This window comes from Cynocephalus volans, chromosome 3, assembly GCF_027409185.1.
Source record: "Cynocephalus volans isolate mCynVol1 chromosome 3, mCynVol1.pri, whole genome shotgun sequence".
Lineage (NCBI taxonomy): Eukaryota > Metazoa > Chordata > Mammalia > Dermoptera > Cynocephalidae > Cynocephalus > Cynocephalus volans.
This window is the reverse complement of record NC_084462.1, coordinates 15252791-15269056: the sequence shown is the minus strand read 5'-3', so window position 1 is coordinate 15269056 and position 16266 is coordinate 15252791. Positions and strand designations below refer to the sequence as shown.

General features: G+C 53.1%; 1 protein-coding gene across 1 annotated transcript in view; it reads right to left on the bottom strand.

Moving 5' to 3' along the window:
• FAM20C (FAM20C golgi associated secretory pathway kinase) overlaps nucleotides 1–16266 on the bottom strand; it is a 71870-nt gene that overhangs the window by 17789 nt on the left and 37815 nt on the right. The gene's annotated exons all lie outside the window — the stretch shown is intronic.

The following is a 16266-nucleotide window of genomic DNA, read 5'->3' as shown; positions in this document are numbered from 1 at the left end:
GAGGGCAGGGCAGGCGCTGGTGGCAGAGGAATTGCCCCTAAACTAGACAAGACACAGACTTCTCTAGGGTGTGGGTTCAGGGGCCAGGGTCAGGCTGACAAACCATCCCTCAAACCTGCCCTTAGTCACCCCATCAGATCCTGGGAAGAGAGGAGGCTGGGAAGCCCTCTGGGGGCCATCTGGGGCCCCCTTTCTGAAGTCTACAAGAGGTGATCTATCTTTCAATGCCACTTCCTTTCCCACCAGGGCAACCTGCCCACCCTGCCTCAGCTCCTTCTGCTCTCTTTCCCAACTCCCAGGCTTGAGTCACCACCATCTGCTCTTTCTCACACTTGTCTCCCGGTCCTCCAGTCTCTTGTCTTTGCTTACACTGTCCCATCTTCCTGGAACATCTTTCCCTTCACATCTCCAAATGGCTAAGTCAACATTTCCAAGTGTGTGTCCCACAGAACACTAGGCCCTGGACTTCCCAGCACACAAGGCACCATCAGAGAAGTTTGAAGTTGGGTAATAGTGCCTTATGGGAGCCCCCTCTGGGGTCTCAGCAGTCCACATTCACACTGCAAAGGCTCTGACAAGGCACGCAGCCAGTTAATAGGGCCCACTCCAGTCTGCATTGACTGAGGAACTCATTTTGTACACAGCATGTTACCTCGCCCTGCACTTTTGAGAACCATTGGCTTAAGCTTTAATTGTAAGTCACTTCCAAGCTCCAGCTCAAAGGCAAAATCCACAAAACCTTCTGGAAGCTGCACCAAGGATGAGTGGCTATTCCCCCCATACCCTCCCCAGCCTAGTGAGCAGACACAAACACTCTGGAGCAGCAGATATGCTCCGCACCATGAAGTCTGACACAAAGCCAGACCTGGCCCACCGGCGTGCTGCTGCCTCTCCTGCACTGGATGTGGCTGGCAGCTGGCCCCTCACATTTCAGTTTCCCCATGAGAAGTGAGGGGTTTGGGGGTGATAGGGATGGGGGTTTGATGGAGTTTGGATGTGTTGTCCCCTCCAGAACTCATGCGGAAATTTGATCTCCAATGTGGCAGTGTTGGAAACTGATTGAGTCATGGGGGCGGATCCCTCATGAATGGATTAATGCTCTCCCTGGGGGAGGGGGGATTAATGAGTGAGTTCTCGCTCTATTAGTTCCCATGAGAGCTCGTTGCTTAAAAAGACCCTGGCACCTTCTCTCTCTCTCTTGCTTCCTGTCGCCATGTGAGCCACTTTCCGCAATGAGTAGAAGCAGCCTGAGGCCCATGCCAGATGCAGCTGTCCCAGAATCGTAAGCCAAATAAACCTCTCTTCTTTATAAATTACCCAGTCTCAGGTAATTCTGTTATAGCAACACAAAGCCGACTAAAACAGGGTTTAATGCTACCTGGGTGGCCTTGGCGAGGGACAGGCTGCTCCAAGCCTCACCTCTGAAGTTCAGGAAGAAGCGAGATGGGGTAGGTCACATCTGTGCCTGGTGCCTCTTTGATCAGTGCTGTGTCCAATCCAACCCTAAACCTGGCTTCTCCAGGGCTGAATGGTCATCTGGGCTGTGGTGGCCCTCCTAGCAGCAGGCAGCCTAGGCCTGGAGTACCCCTAAGTTACGGGGTGGGTAGGTGCCCTGCCAGGGCTCTCATAGGGGCACTGGTTCCTCACGGTCCTGGCTGCCCCACTGCCCTGGCTGCTCAGTGGGGCTCTCCTGCTTCTACTATGGAGGCCTCAAAGCCTGTGGGAGCACTTCTGTGATGAAGGAAACTTGGAGATCACACACCCACCCATTTTACAGATGGAGACACTGAGGCCAGAGAGGAGAAGGGACTTCCTCAGGGACCCTCTAGTGTTGGTGGAAGAACCAGCACTCAGCCCTCTGAGTCCCTTCATTCATTCATACGTTCATTCACTCACTCATTCAGCAGAGGCTGAGTGCTTAATATGTGCTAGGCATCCTCCTGGCCCTGGGAAGACAGAGGGGGCTAAGCCAGTGGAGTGGAGTGACCCTCACTCCCCATGTGCAAGTGGGGACTTGGTAGAGTGCTGCCTCGGATGTCACTTATTCCCTATTCCCCCCACCACAGTCTCTGGACTTGGTGGGAGCCCCAGATTGAGACTGAGCCTGGAGCTGGGCTTCCTGACTACCCGCCCAGCCCTGCCCAGACCTCCCTCCTAGAGGACGGAGTGCAGGAGGCTCTGAAGTCCCGACCAGAATGTAGAGTGGGACAAGGGTCGGTTGTGGCTCAGGCCAGCCCATGGGCAAGCAAGGAAGCAGCCAGCCTGGCACCCAGGGAGAGAGAAATATGCTTCTCATCAGGAAAACAGGGTTGACATAAGCACATTCTCACGGAGCGTGAGTATTCCTGTCCGAAATGCTTGGGACCAGAAGTGTTTCAGATTTCAGATCTTTTCAGATTTTGGAATATTTGGAGCATTTCCTCTGAGCATCACACTGTTGTTCAAAAAGTTTGGGATTTTGGAGTGTTTCAGATTTCGAATTTTCAGATTAGGGATGCTCAACCTGTATTGCCTTTCTGCTCCAAATGATTTCTAACATTCACAGGCACATATGCAGACTTTGGTCCAATTAGTCTTAGGTGGACTTTTATTTGGGTGTTACTCAAATTCACAGGCTGCATTTAAATCTTACTGTAGCAACTTGAGACTGAATATACTTTCTCTCTATAGTGACAGAAACTATTTTGTCTGTTGGGAAGTTTTCTTACCTGTAAAATGGGGTGTAGCTCCATCTCTCCTTGGGGTCACCCTGAGATTTCAGGAAGATGGGGAACCCAGCTACAGATGAGGCCGGTAGAGCAGTGCAAGCCTGATGCAGAGGCTCAAGACCCCAGGTCCCAGCTGGGCCCTTTCTCGACTAAGCAGTTCAGAGGCTCCTCCTGTACTGGCCACACACCCACTCTGGGGCCCGTGGTCACTTGGTGGGGTGCAGCCTGTGCCTGTTGTGCCAGGCCTGACTCTGCCTCCAGTTTGCTGAATGTACCCCTGGTATGGCCCACCCTCCTTGGGCTTCTATGTCTCCACCGAGGGGCCTTGAGGACCCCCGAGGCTCTGATATCGGCTCCTCCCACAGTTAGCAGCAGACAGCCCCAGGTAGAGTAGCACTCACACCTCCCTGTCCCTCCACCCTGGCCAAGGGACACGAAACCATAGCAGGACTGCTTTTGAAAGGTCAGCGTCATTCTGTAAACATTGAAGGTCTCCAGTATCTCAGGCTCCAGAATGTTTAATTAAACTCCTGGGCAGGCAGGGACAAGCTACAGGGGCCCTTTTGGGTTCCTGTCAATACAAATGTTTGACCTTAAAAGTTTAGAAATGTTAACCTATCATCCTTTCATGTCAGAGCAAAAATGCTTCCTGCATGTGATTTGGGTGCTCACTGTGTCCCTGCCTCCACCTACAGTCCACTCCAGGAGGCCCTTCTCAGGCCAGCCCAGGAGGGAACTCAGCCCTCAACTGGATAAGAATTTACCAGAATCAAACGCCGGTGACCTTTCCAGGTGCTGGAAAAGACAGAACTGGCGAGAATCCAGGGCCATGCTTCCTACACAAGGTGGAGACCATCCAGTCTAGGCCTGAATGCTCCTAGTGATGGGGACTCACTACACTCCCCAGGAAACTTTCCCTGTCCCTTGGCTTCCCCAGCCTGGGTCCTTCCATCCAGGTATGCAGCTGAGGTCAGCAGAATCCCTCTGAACACCCTAATGCCTGTCGCCAGCCAGCAGCCAGGGTTATTGCTAAACAAACTCAGCTGATGTGTGAGTCCTGAATAAAAGGTCTCCATCACCAGGGAGTGGGAGGTTTCTGATGGGGAGAATCAAGTTCAGGTCTCAGGGCAATCCATTGCAAATCAGCTGGTGGTTCACTCCCTCTTTGATGCTCCCGGAGAGCTGGAGATGCCGGCTAATCTCCCGGTTTCCTTGCACACAGCTGACCCAAATAAAGTATTTCTCCATTAGGCTTTCTAAGAACCAGTTTGGGAGGCTGGGTGTGCTAGGAACAGACCATTTTTCATAATCCCATGTAACATTCGCCTTTACAGGACTCTGGTTAGGAATGGCCCTGGACCCAAGGCCCTCTGTGAGGCCAGAGGATTATTACAGGAGCTACTTAAAAATACAATGTACATGGCATATTGATAAATGAAAGATGCATTCATTTAATGACCTTGCTGAATTTGTGGTCATTGCAGTTGTGCATTTTGGCAATAGACAGATAGTGAAGGAGGGTTGCCACAGGGCAGAGCTGCTGGTGACCAGAGGTGCGGGCAGCCCCAGGGAAGGAACAGCTGATCGGAGCTCTGTGAGGTTGCCCTGCAGAGTGCAGGCCCAGGCTGGCCGGTGCTTCTGAGATTTCAAGAGAAGGAGTCTAGACTTTGTGGAATCTCCTGATTTTTAAATGCTGGGAAAAGAATTTCATTTAAAAAAAAAAAAAACACTATGGGTTAAACCAAATATGTCAGCCTGCTGGAGTCAGCCCACAGTTCCCAACTTGGCAGCCTTTGGAGTGGTGGATACTTTGAAGGTTAAAAGGCGGTCATTGTACTCAACTTGGAAGCTCTGGCCTCCAGCAAAACCCATGCCACAGATCACTAGTTCTGCTGGATTTTAATAAGTTTTAACAGGAAAAAAGAGAACACACATTGAGGCAAGAGCTCTTTTGTGCAAACTTCTTCGAGCCTTCCATCTGCAGGGCGACTGCCCAGAATGGCCCAGCACACGGTGCAACACTCCCCAGTGCATCCGATTGCAAGCCCCCCCGACACACACACCTATGCCCTGGCCTGTTTAAAAAATCTGTTGTGGAATTAAGAATTATTTTCTTTGGATACTACTGGCCTCAACCACTCATTACCTGGACAGTCAGAGCTCAGTGTTGGCCCCTGGGCAGAGCCCTGACGGGGCTCCTAAAACGTCCACTCCCGAGGCAGCACCCAGTACTTTCTTTGGGGCCAAGCTGTTCTCACCCCATCCAGGCCATATGGAAAAACAGATTCTCCAGTCTCTTTGAGTCTACTCCTTGGTGGGCTCCCTGCATCAAACCTTGACTTGGGGGTCTCTTCCTTATCCTCTAGCCCAGAGCAGTTCATCAGAGCTTTCCACTGGCCACACATGGTAACTGGGCAATCCGAGTGTAGCTAGAGCCACTGAGGAACCGACTTTAAAGTCTACTTTATTTTAATTAATTTAAATTTAAATAGGCACACATGGCTAGTGGCTAGTGTACTGGGCAGTGTGGCTCTGTGGATGGGGCCTTTCTAATGCTGTCTGGATTTTGTGGCCGTCCCTCTCTCTGTCCTCCCTCACCTGAGTCCATCCTCACTGCCTGTCTCTCTGACCCTGCCCCCCGGGGTTATCTGCTACTGCAGCAATTGCACTTAACAACACCGGCTTCCTTGGCCCTCCTTCCCCACCTTCCTCCCTCCTCTTTCTCAGTCAGTCCTCTCCCCTGGCCACTGCCTCCAGAAAGACCCTCTGGAATCGTTCAATCCTTTTGGGGGCCTTTCCCCTCTCTGCACCCAGGTGGCAGCCACAGTGCACAATACCCATCAGTGACAGGGCAACATTACTGAGCCCTTCCCTGCTCCCCTGGCCCTGTACACAAAAGGCCTGAAGAAGGGCGTTTATCAGATCTGCTTCTATGGGACATTGCAGATAGAGCATCTCCAGGTCTGTGTTTTCATCTTGGCTCTGCCACTGATTGGCCGTATGGCCTCTCCTCAGCCCTGGATTCCAAACCCTAGAGGGAGAATGACAACAGCTGCCTCTCAGGGCTGTTGTGGGATGAGGTAGTGCCTGGTACACTGTAGGCACTCAGTGTGTGGTGGATCTGCACCTGCAAGTGCAAATGGGACATCCATGTGGAGCTCTCCAGGCCTGGCTGGCCCTGTGGTGGACTCTTTAATGATCACAGAGCAGTAGAGCCTCCAGAGAGGGGCAGACTCGGGTGATATCTGCTGAGAGTCAGTGTGGGGCTGGACCCAGGATGCTGTGTGATTTAGTTGTGACCACCCAGTACAGATGTGCACAAGTGCATGCCCACAAGTGCACGCTTGCACACATGCACACACGTGCACTCATACACGTGTGGGCACAAGGCGCACACGCTAGCGCACACACATGCCCTTGTACACTCACAAATGCACATGCTCCCAGGTATGCACACTCACACGTGCACACCTCCCACAGAACAGAGCTGTTGGAGGGATCTTGAAGAGAAGGGGATTAAGACCTGGCTCCACTGATTTTTTTTCCAGCACAGCCACGCAGAGGGGCTGGGAAAGAGCATTTAGTGGCTGTGAAAAGATAAAGAGTTTGATTTCCTCACTGCAAAAGGAGACTCGAAGCTCAAGCAGGAGACAAATAACTTGCTGACTTGAGTAAACCGCACAAATCCAGTCATTAAAACACATCCCATCTGGTGGCTCCTGCCAGACCCTGTGTTCGTTCCTGGGCCAAGCACAGCAGGCAGAGTCTGGGAGCAGCCTCACTGCAGGCTCTGGGGCCATGCGCCCCACACCCTTCTGGCAAGTTCCCACAAATAGCAGGGCTGAGAGCCCCCAGCAGGGGACAGCATCAGCCCTGGGCCAGACCCAGGTGCCCCAGGCAGGAGGGAAGCAGGGAGCAGCCCCTGAGGGGAGATGAGGAAAGTGGCTTCCAGCAAACAGACCCTCAAAGCCACAGGATGCCGGACAATCTCATCCTCCTCCAACTCACCGCACCTCCTTAACACCCTCCCCCACCCCAGGGGTATTCCAATCAGCTGGAAACACCACTGGTTCCCTCCAGAATTTGTCAGCTTCCTAGCCCTGCCCTCCTCTCCCACCCAACTCCTGCAGATCCCCCTCCCAGTGAGGATGTACCCAAGCCCCCAGGCCCCCAGGCCTTAGCAAGCACTGTTCCCCCTTGCCTGTACTTCCCTCCCTCCAGCCCCCTTCTGATCTGCCTCAGCCCCTCTATGGGTCCTTCTCTGGCAGCCTGAGACAGCACGACTCCTTCCCTGAGGAGTGCTCGGCACACACTACACTGGACAGCATTGTTTGCTTGTCTCGAGGGGAAGGGCCTGGGGGCAGGAGCGTTCTGTCCTCTGGGTCATGTGCCCAGCCAAGTGCTGGCCTTAGAACAGGTATTTCATAAACAAATGAATGAATGAGGAATTGATGGGAGAAGCACAGAGTGGGGCCTAAATTTATTTGCAGCCTAGAGCTCTTGTCACCTCATTTCTTCAATTTCTATCATTCTCACCACCATCATCATCATCATCACCATCACCATCACCATCACCATCATCACCACCGTCACCATCATCATCACCATCACCTCTACCACTTTTGTTGCAAATGCATGCTGAACTCTCATTGCCTGATACACAGTGGCAATATCTGGAATGCTAAAAAGTGAGCAATTCTATCTGCCAATGATTTAGCCTTGTTCCTCTCTCCCTCGCCCCTGTCTACCCCTCCAAGCAGATAACACACCTGGAATGCTCTGCTGCTCTGGCACTTGCTCCAGGCCTCTGGACCTAGTTCCAGAACAGTTCCTGGTTCCCACATTTCACACCTTGGGACTTTCTCAGGCTGTCCCAGCCCAGCCCCAAGGCAGGCTGCCCTGGGCATCCTGCAGCCTCAAGTCAGTCCAGGCTGAGTCAACCTACTCTATGGGCAGCCTGTGGCTGTCTCTGGCTTCCAGATGCCTCCTTTCCCGGAACAGTCCAGGAAGTTCAGAGAAGTGGTGAGGAAGTGCCTTCTGTCTGTGGAACACTCCCTACAGAGGCCCTAAAGTGCCCAGGAGCCTCCTGCCCTCTGGGCATGCCCCAGGAAGTGTCCAGCACTCACTGCCACCCCAGACACAGGGCACCCTCTTTCAGCTCCACACAAAACCCTAACCATCACCTCCTCGACTACCTTACTGTACCCTGACCTATGAGATGAGGGGGGCAGAAAGAGTGTGTGCTGGGTGGTCTTGGGCCTCAGTTTTCCTTTCTACACAGTAAGAAATGGGAACAAGAGGATGCCTAAGGGGTCTCCAGGTGAAGGTGAGGGAAAGGGAGGAAGGCGGTGGGCCCGGCTGATGTACCTCAAGGCTGATCTGAGTGCTTTCAGCACTCCAACCTCACAACCCCCCACACTTCCTCTGCCAGCCCAGCCAATTGGCCCCTCCCCAAGCTGTCTGCTTGTCCTGGTGCTAACTAGAGACCATCTGGGGGCACCTTCTTCAGATCCCACTGGGATGCATATATGGGGGACAGTGAAGGGCACCAGCCGCTCCTTCACACGTCCTTGGTGGGAGGCCTGGCTGGGCTGGGACCCCACCCACTCACCACAGCTCCTGTGAGGGGCAGCCACACCAGGAGCCGCTTGCAGCCAAATCACCTTGGGGAGGGGGGGCTGTCACAGATGACAATTCCTGGGCCCACCCCAGACCGGCTGCATCAGAATCCTGAGGACTGGAGCTCAGGAGGCTGCATTTCAGTGATCACCCCGTGATTTTATGTGCACCAAAGCTGAGAGCCACCTTGTGGAGCATCCCACTGAGGTGTCCAGGGGCCCTCCCCACCGCCACTGTGTCCTGCCTCCCACAGGCATCTCCACAGTCTCCCAGGAGAAGCCGCCATCCCGGGAAGAGCAGCCTACGGTGTCAGAGCCACAGGGACGTGGGGAGGGGAAGAGTGGGGGAAGGGCACCGCGTCCACTATGAGCCTCCAGCAGACAGAGCACGGGCAGGGGCCTTGCTCAGGGCTGGGGCTCACCTGCCTCATTCTTTGGAGACTCCTGTGGAGCTAAAGCCCCCACATCTTGCCCCGGGCCAACCTGCTCTTGCTCCTTTCCTCATAATGGCTCAGGTTCCTCCCAGCTCAGAGGCAGATCTGTGTGCAATTCTCAGATTTGTCTGACCTGTGATCTGGGGGGAGGAATTGGGTCAGAGACATCACAAATGTCCATTTAGGGTAGGGGAGGTCCAACATCTCCCAGGTAAGGGCTGGGGTCCCTGTGGTGGGCAACTTCGCTCCTCTTTTGATAATACCCCTCATCATGTGCTGTGGGTTGTTTTGTTGTCTGGGAGGGGTCTGAAGCAGGGAGGCACCTTCCTCTTCTTGTATAAATACATTCTTCTCCTCTGCCGAAGACAGCTGGTCCCCAGTTACCATGGGCACCATGACTCCTTAATAAACACTGCTGACCCCAAAGAATGAGAGGAACATTTTCATGGACCCGGCCCCGCCCTGCACATTCTGCTTGCATCATGGCATTGAACTCTGACCCTCTGAGGCGGGCGTCCTATTGTCCCCACGGGCAGGTCAAACACATGCCCAAGTCACGTAGCTGTAAGCGGAAGGGACACACCAGGTGTAGCGTAAAAACAAAAACACAGCAAACTTCCTGCACTAAGTTGTGAAATAGAAACATTCCCACTACTAAGGAGGTAACCAAGGTGCTTGTCCGCACTGCGAGGAAGCTCTCTGCCTTGACACGTGAGCTTCCTGGTGCTTAGAACAGACCCTGGTGGAGAAGAACCTGCTCACCTCAGGCTTCAGGGCCAGGTGCTGTCCCAGCCTGGCACCCAGCACTGCCCTCAGCTGTCCCAGAGCTTCAGCCTGCCTGGCACGTGCTGGGGGCCTCCCCACTGGAGAATAGGCCTTCTTCGTATCTCAACACTTATCTCCTCTCATCGGACCCTCTCTGGGAGTAGTCAAGGCCTTGGATGGACAACCTGCGTATAACGTGTAGTTTGTCTTGAGGTGTCTGAACCAAAGTGTGTGTGTGGACCATCGGGGCATCCTCCCTGAGCTCAGCCTGTTTGGTTCTAGACATCTGGTCACAGGTGGCCACCCCCAGGCTCCAGGGGTCGCTGATGGGGAGGGTAGCAGCTAATGGCCTCCCCGCAGTGAAGCCTGGTACAAGGGGACATGCTGAGTCTTAGCTATTGCTGTGTCTTGGCCATTGCTCCTCCCCAGCTGTCTGGAAGCTCAGCCCCATCTCTCCCAGGTGAGCCGTGGCAGTTTCTCTAGGTCTGATGGCAGCCATCCCTCCACAGCGTCATCTCCCCACCCCGGCCCACCCACCCCCCTCTGCCACCAGCATCAGCCAGACCTTGCTTGGACACGAGCAAACTGCAAACCCAGAGGTTCCTTTCTGGCCAAGGAGCCTGTGAAGCTTTCTATTTTTAATGTAAGTATCACTTCCAGGTAGTAGTGTGATACACCTGACACATGAATACACTGGGGTGGCCGACACCCCAGTCAAGACATAGGACCTTCCACTCCCAGAACACCCCACCTGGGCCCATCCTATGAAACTCCCAAAGAAGACCACCACAGATCAGTTACACCTGTTCCAGAATATCCTAAAGTGGAGCTGCGTAACCGGCCATAACTCAGTAAGATACTCCCTGGGGCGTTGTGGGTCAACGGTCCACTCCTTTTTACTGCTGACCGGTTTCCACCATATGGATCCACTCACCTGCTGAAGGACACTCAGGTTGCTTCCAGTTCTTGGCAATTATGAATAAAATTGCCACAGGCAATTGCAGGCAGCCTTCGCGTGATGTACATGTTTGTTTCCTCGGACAAATGCCCAGGAGAGGAAGTGCAGGTGATGGGGGCTGGAGGTGGGGGAGTTGCTAAGGTTCTAAGCTGATCTTCATGTGGTCTCCACGCTGACCAGGCCCTCCTTCCCCAGGGCCGGGCAGACCCTTTCTTCTGCACTTATTATGCTCAGAGACCCTCAGCTGGGAACACACTTCCCTGACTTAACATTTGTACTTTCTACAATATCTTGTACCAGGCCACCACCGCCAGGAACCCTTCCTGACCCCATCAGAGGTCTGCTGAGCTTCCACTGCCTTTGAGCTCAAGGTAGCTGGCCTCTTCCAGGTTGTTAGTGCTGCTTGTGAGCTGTTTTAAGGCTCCTACAGGCTGTGAGCTCCTCAGGGCAGGGACCCAACTCAATCTGTCCTGATAAAGGCCCTCTAAGAGCTGTGCCCTCAGGACATACTTGAAGGGGCAGGGAGGGTTCCATCATCCCAGCATTCAAGGCTCACATTTGGAAGTGGAGGCTTGAGGCCAGGGATGAGAATAAGCCCCTGGTTAATGCACCAGGCTGCTAAGGAAAGACAAGACTGGTCTATTTAAGGTTTGCAACAAAATAAAAGAGGGCAGGGAAAATTACTCGCTGTGCAGGGCCGTTGATGAGAGAGAAAATGGGAATCCTTACAGCAGAGTCCACTCTGGCCCATCAGCTGCCCAGATAACATGGTGAAATGACAACCTTCATGTTACCATCCACCTGACTCCCAGTGGATGCCATCACCAGCCAATAACTCCCCAGAAGAGAGCCAGGGGTCTTAGAGCTGTGTCTATTTGCTGCAACAGGCAGCGTCTCTAGCTTAGAGTCACACCCAGCCTGGCCACACTGGCTTCTCAGAGCCTAGCTGCTGAGCAGGGGACAGCATGGGGATATCTCTGGGTTTGCCAGAAGCCAGCAGTACCAGGGCAATTGGGATTTTTCTCCTCATACCTGCAAGAGCTGAGGGAGAGGCCAGTGGAGGTTGAGAGGAGATGGGACATCCCCCCGTGGAGAGTGTCAGGCATCTCTGCCTCCCTCCTGCACCAGAGAACAGAGGGAGCTGCTGCTGACCGGGCCGTTGGGAAAACGCTTTGAAATAGTACCGAGCCCGCTGTACCAGGCAGGGGATGACCTTGGCTGAACCTGTTACCTGGCAGCCTCCCCTCTCCCCCGTGTGCCCAGGTGTGGAGGGCGGGGGACTGGCGTGGCGCTCTTTTTCCGGGGATGAGGGATGGAAACGTGGAAAGACGTTATCGGATACTGTGGGCTGGCTGAGCACCCAGAGCATACACTGCCCTGACCCATGACAGGGAGACGGGCAGCAGGGACCAGGGTTTCCTGCAATGGGACAGGTCCTCGTCTGAGCACACTGGGAGCCCAGGGCCCACCCGGAAGTCACTGTCCTGGCCAGGAGAACGAGAGGGAGGGGGACAGGTAAATAGCCTCTGTTACTCACTGTGCCGCCTAGGCAGAACATCCGTCACAGCGACCAGCCGGGCTGACCAGCCAGCACGGGCAACACCCCACCCAAGCGGGAGGAGAAGGCAGGGCTCGCCCACCTGGGACCCCCTCACTCAGGCACTCAGGCAGGGGGGCTCTGGTTTTGCTTTCTGTGTGACAGTAAGCAAAATATCAAGTTCAGAGAAGGAAGTTAGTAAAAGTAAATAAATAAATCGACCAAGTACAGGATGGAAACAAAGAGAACCCCCCATCCTAGGCCCGCGGAGCAGGGATGTTTATTCTGAAACTCATATTCACAGAGCCCCAGACATTGACTTGAATGTTGTCACCACCACCACAAACACACACACACACACACACACACACACACACACACACACACACACACACGGTCACAGGGCTGCATGGGTGACAGATCACAAATCACAAATTGGCATGCGTTCTGCATCTGAGAAGGAGCCAGATAAGCTGGATTGGTGGGGGCAGGTGGGAGGGGACAGAAATGCGCTAAGTGTAAAGGGTTCAAGTATACCACAACTTTCACTAGCTGTTTGGACATTTCTCTCATTTTCAATACACTGGGAACTTCTGAGAAGAAGCAAGTGGCCCGTGGCCTGTGGACTGTCCCCTAGCTGGTCCTTGCCTGCCTGGCCAGCCCAAGGTGCTACAGTCAGCACTGTAAGCTGGGAGCTGTCCTGGTCAGGGCAGGTGGGGGGCTCCTGGGATGCAGTGCCATGGTCCCCATGAGACATGGAGTGCACTGTGCTTCTTGGGAGTTGTCCTGGAGAAAGGGTCTGAACTCCATAGACCCAGTGTACAGACAAGAGCACTTCGGCGCACAGAGGGGAAGGGTCTGGGTTGGGCCGTCTACTCCACGTCATCCGTGAGGGCTCTGCTGAAGGACAGCCTCAGAGCAGGAAGCCCCAGCAGCAGATTTTTCAACACCTACCTCTCTGTTCTTTGTAAGTCACTTACTCAACTGTGCACAAAGGAGCCATGTGCTGAGGGCCACTGGGGAGACACTCGGTTCGGGGGAGCCCAGGATGTGCTGGGGTGCTGCAGAGTATGTGTGACAGCTTCTCCCCATGAGTCTTTTGGGCAGAGCCCCCTACCTCTGACCCGAGAGATACCTACACCCTGTGGCCAAGACACCTGGGGTGACCCGGGGGCAGGAGGAGCCTCCAGGTACTGCCACACCTTTCCTGGGAGCTAGAGCTGCCCCTGGACCCACCACCCCTCACACAGGGGGCAGTCAGCACCTGGAACCCCCCTCACCATTGCCTCTGAGGACCGAGTAAACCACACCTGGCCACACCTGGCCTCAGTCCAAGCAGGCAGGAAAATGAAAAGGTGTCAAGGCTGACTTCAGAACCGCCTGACTGGGCTGTTCCCATCCTCATAAAATACCAGCCAAGGAACGAAGCACAAGCCGCAGCTCCGAGGTCACCACTCAATACCAGATGGTCTTGGCAGTGGCGAGTGAGGGGATTAAGAAGGGGTGGAAAGGCAGAACCTGGTGAAATGAAGAAGGCCGGGGGTCCCCAGGAAGACTCAAACACTCCTCCTCTCTCATACCTCTGCCTGGCAAGGATGGCCACCCTGGGTCCCAAAGGCCACTAGAAAGACGGGCAGGGGAGGCAGCCCCCAGGGGTACACTGAGCACCCATGACACCCTCCAATCCCACCTACCACACCCTTTGAGGGGCTGCTCAGGACCAGTTCTCAGGAGCCTCTGGTGGCCTCCACACACCCACGTTCTTGTCTCCCTCTTCCCCAGAGCTGACCACACCCAAACCCCCTTCCTTTAGGACTTCCTTTAGCTCTGAAGAAAACACAGTAAGTGCTAACTGAGGTTATTCATACTAAAGTGAGAATGACTACTGGGTTGGCCTCTCCCAGCCATTTGGTGTGAGCTGGATAATGGTCCCCCCAAAACATCCACGTCTGAATCCCGAGAATCTGTGAATATGCTACCTCACATGGCAAAAGGGACTTTGCAGATGTGACCAAGTTAAGGATCTCAAGATGGGGAGATTTTCCTGGATTATCCAGGTGGGCCCAATGTAGTCATAAAGGTCCTTATAAGAGGAATATTTGACTACAAAAGATGCTTCATTCCTGGCTTTGAGGATGGAGGAAGGGGCCACAAGCCAAGGAATATGGGCGGCCTCTAGAAGCTGGAAAAGTCCAGCAAACAGATTCTCCCCAGAGCCTCCAGAAAAAACACAATCTACAGGTCCATTTTAGACTTTTGAGCTCAAGAGCTGTAGGAGAATACATTTGTGTTGTTTTAGGCCAGTCACTGTGTGGTAATTTACAGCAGCCATAGGAAACTAATATAGAATCTTCAGTCACATTAAAGCAGGACCACTGAACACAGCAAATTAGCTCCCAGCAAGGTTGTGAAATTTTGGTCTATTTCCCCCAAATCTGGTCATGCAATCAATGCTAAAATTTATGACATTTTTAAGAAATGATAAAGAATGTTTTGCGGGAAGGTACTGTTGTTTTCAAAAAAGCCAAAGACAGGCAGAGTCCAATAAACATCACGTGTCCATCCCTTGGCCAGGCAATTACTCCTTACAAGAGCCCCTATAGCTCCCATCGCTGCTCCCATTTTAAAGTCAAGGAACTCTGAGGTCCTGAGAGGAGAAAAGGCATTCGCAAAATCACATGGCTAAAAAGTGGCAGAGGTTGGATGGGGAACCAGTCGTCTCTGGCTAAATCCTGTACTCTTTCTTTCAGGGCTCCCCAAACGTCACATGTGGGCTCCAGGTGTCAGTCCTGAAAGTTTGTGTTTCCTCCTGGATCACAGCCACCTCTGGGCACTAGGACTCCAGCACTCAGAGCTGGGCACATGAGGCCGTCAGCTGCTGGCCACCAAGACGGGTGTTCAGACTCTCATGGGGCAAAGGAAGCTGGTGTCGCAGGCCCAGAGGTCTGGCTCCAGGATCCATCCCAGAAAGTTGCAGGACTCCTTGAACGACTGTGACTTCAGTGGGAGGGAAGTGGCCCCAGTGTGTCTCATCCTGCAACATGCTCTCCCCATGTTTGCTGAGAGGCCATTACCTGGCTGCCTGTCACACACGTGGCCCTGTCCACCTCACTCGACCCTCTAACAACCATCACGATCCCTCCCTCCCTCCTCACACAGCTGCTTCCACTGTTAAGAGTAACAAACCTCTCAACGTCCTTTATTTAATTTTTTTTTAAGTTAAAAATTCCTTAATTTTGTATACCTGGTACCACTACCATAATTTACAGGCAATATACCTGGTATAATGAAAAGAAAAAGACAAAGCTACAAAGATAAAAGACCCCAGGCATGTACATCTAATTGATACTACATTGCATTAATCAATAGCTGCACTTTTTGCAAACGTGGCTATGACAGTCCTGAACAAGAAGGGTTTCCTGGTTAAGCTGCAGTGACTTTTCTGACTATGGAGCATTGTTCCTTCTGTGGCAGATTTTTACATTTCCTCTAATGCACTCAGGACGACTGTCTCGAAGTAACCTGCAGCTTTCCTGACAACTCCTCACTCTCTTCCTGCTAAGAACTGTAGCCCTTTTCTGCTGTTTTTAGAACCTTCTGCTACCATATCCACCACTTCCACCTTCAGATCCACAACCACCACCACAGGGACTGCCCGAGCTTCTTCCACCAAAACTACCCCCTTTCATGGGTCCATAATTTGATTGCTGCTGTCCACTATAATTTCGCAAATCATTGTAGTTCCCACCACCACCATAGTTACCACCGCCAAAATTTCCTCCCTCATTGTAACCATAGTATCCCTCCGCCACCGCCACCATATCCACCACCTTGGTTTCCACATCCTGGTCCACCACCACCATAGCCCTCTCCTGCTATGACCAGGACCACTGCCATAGTTGCCACCCTCACCTCCAAATCTATTATATCCAGCATCACCTCCTCCATAACAACCTCGGCTGCCACCACCTCACCATCACCACAGCCTCCTCTTCCACCAAACTTTCCACCACGGCCAAAATTTCCTCCACGACCCATAACGTTGCCAGCTCCACCTCCACGACCTCTTTGTGATCCAGCAGACTGCATCTCTTGTTTAGAAAGAGCTTTTTCATTTCACAATTATGCCCATTTATAGGGTGGTATTTCTGAAGAACGATGTTATCAACTGTATCATGATCATCAAAAGTTACAAAAGCAAATCCTCTCTTTTTCCCCTCTGCCTGTCTTCCGTAACTTCTATGGC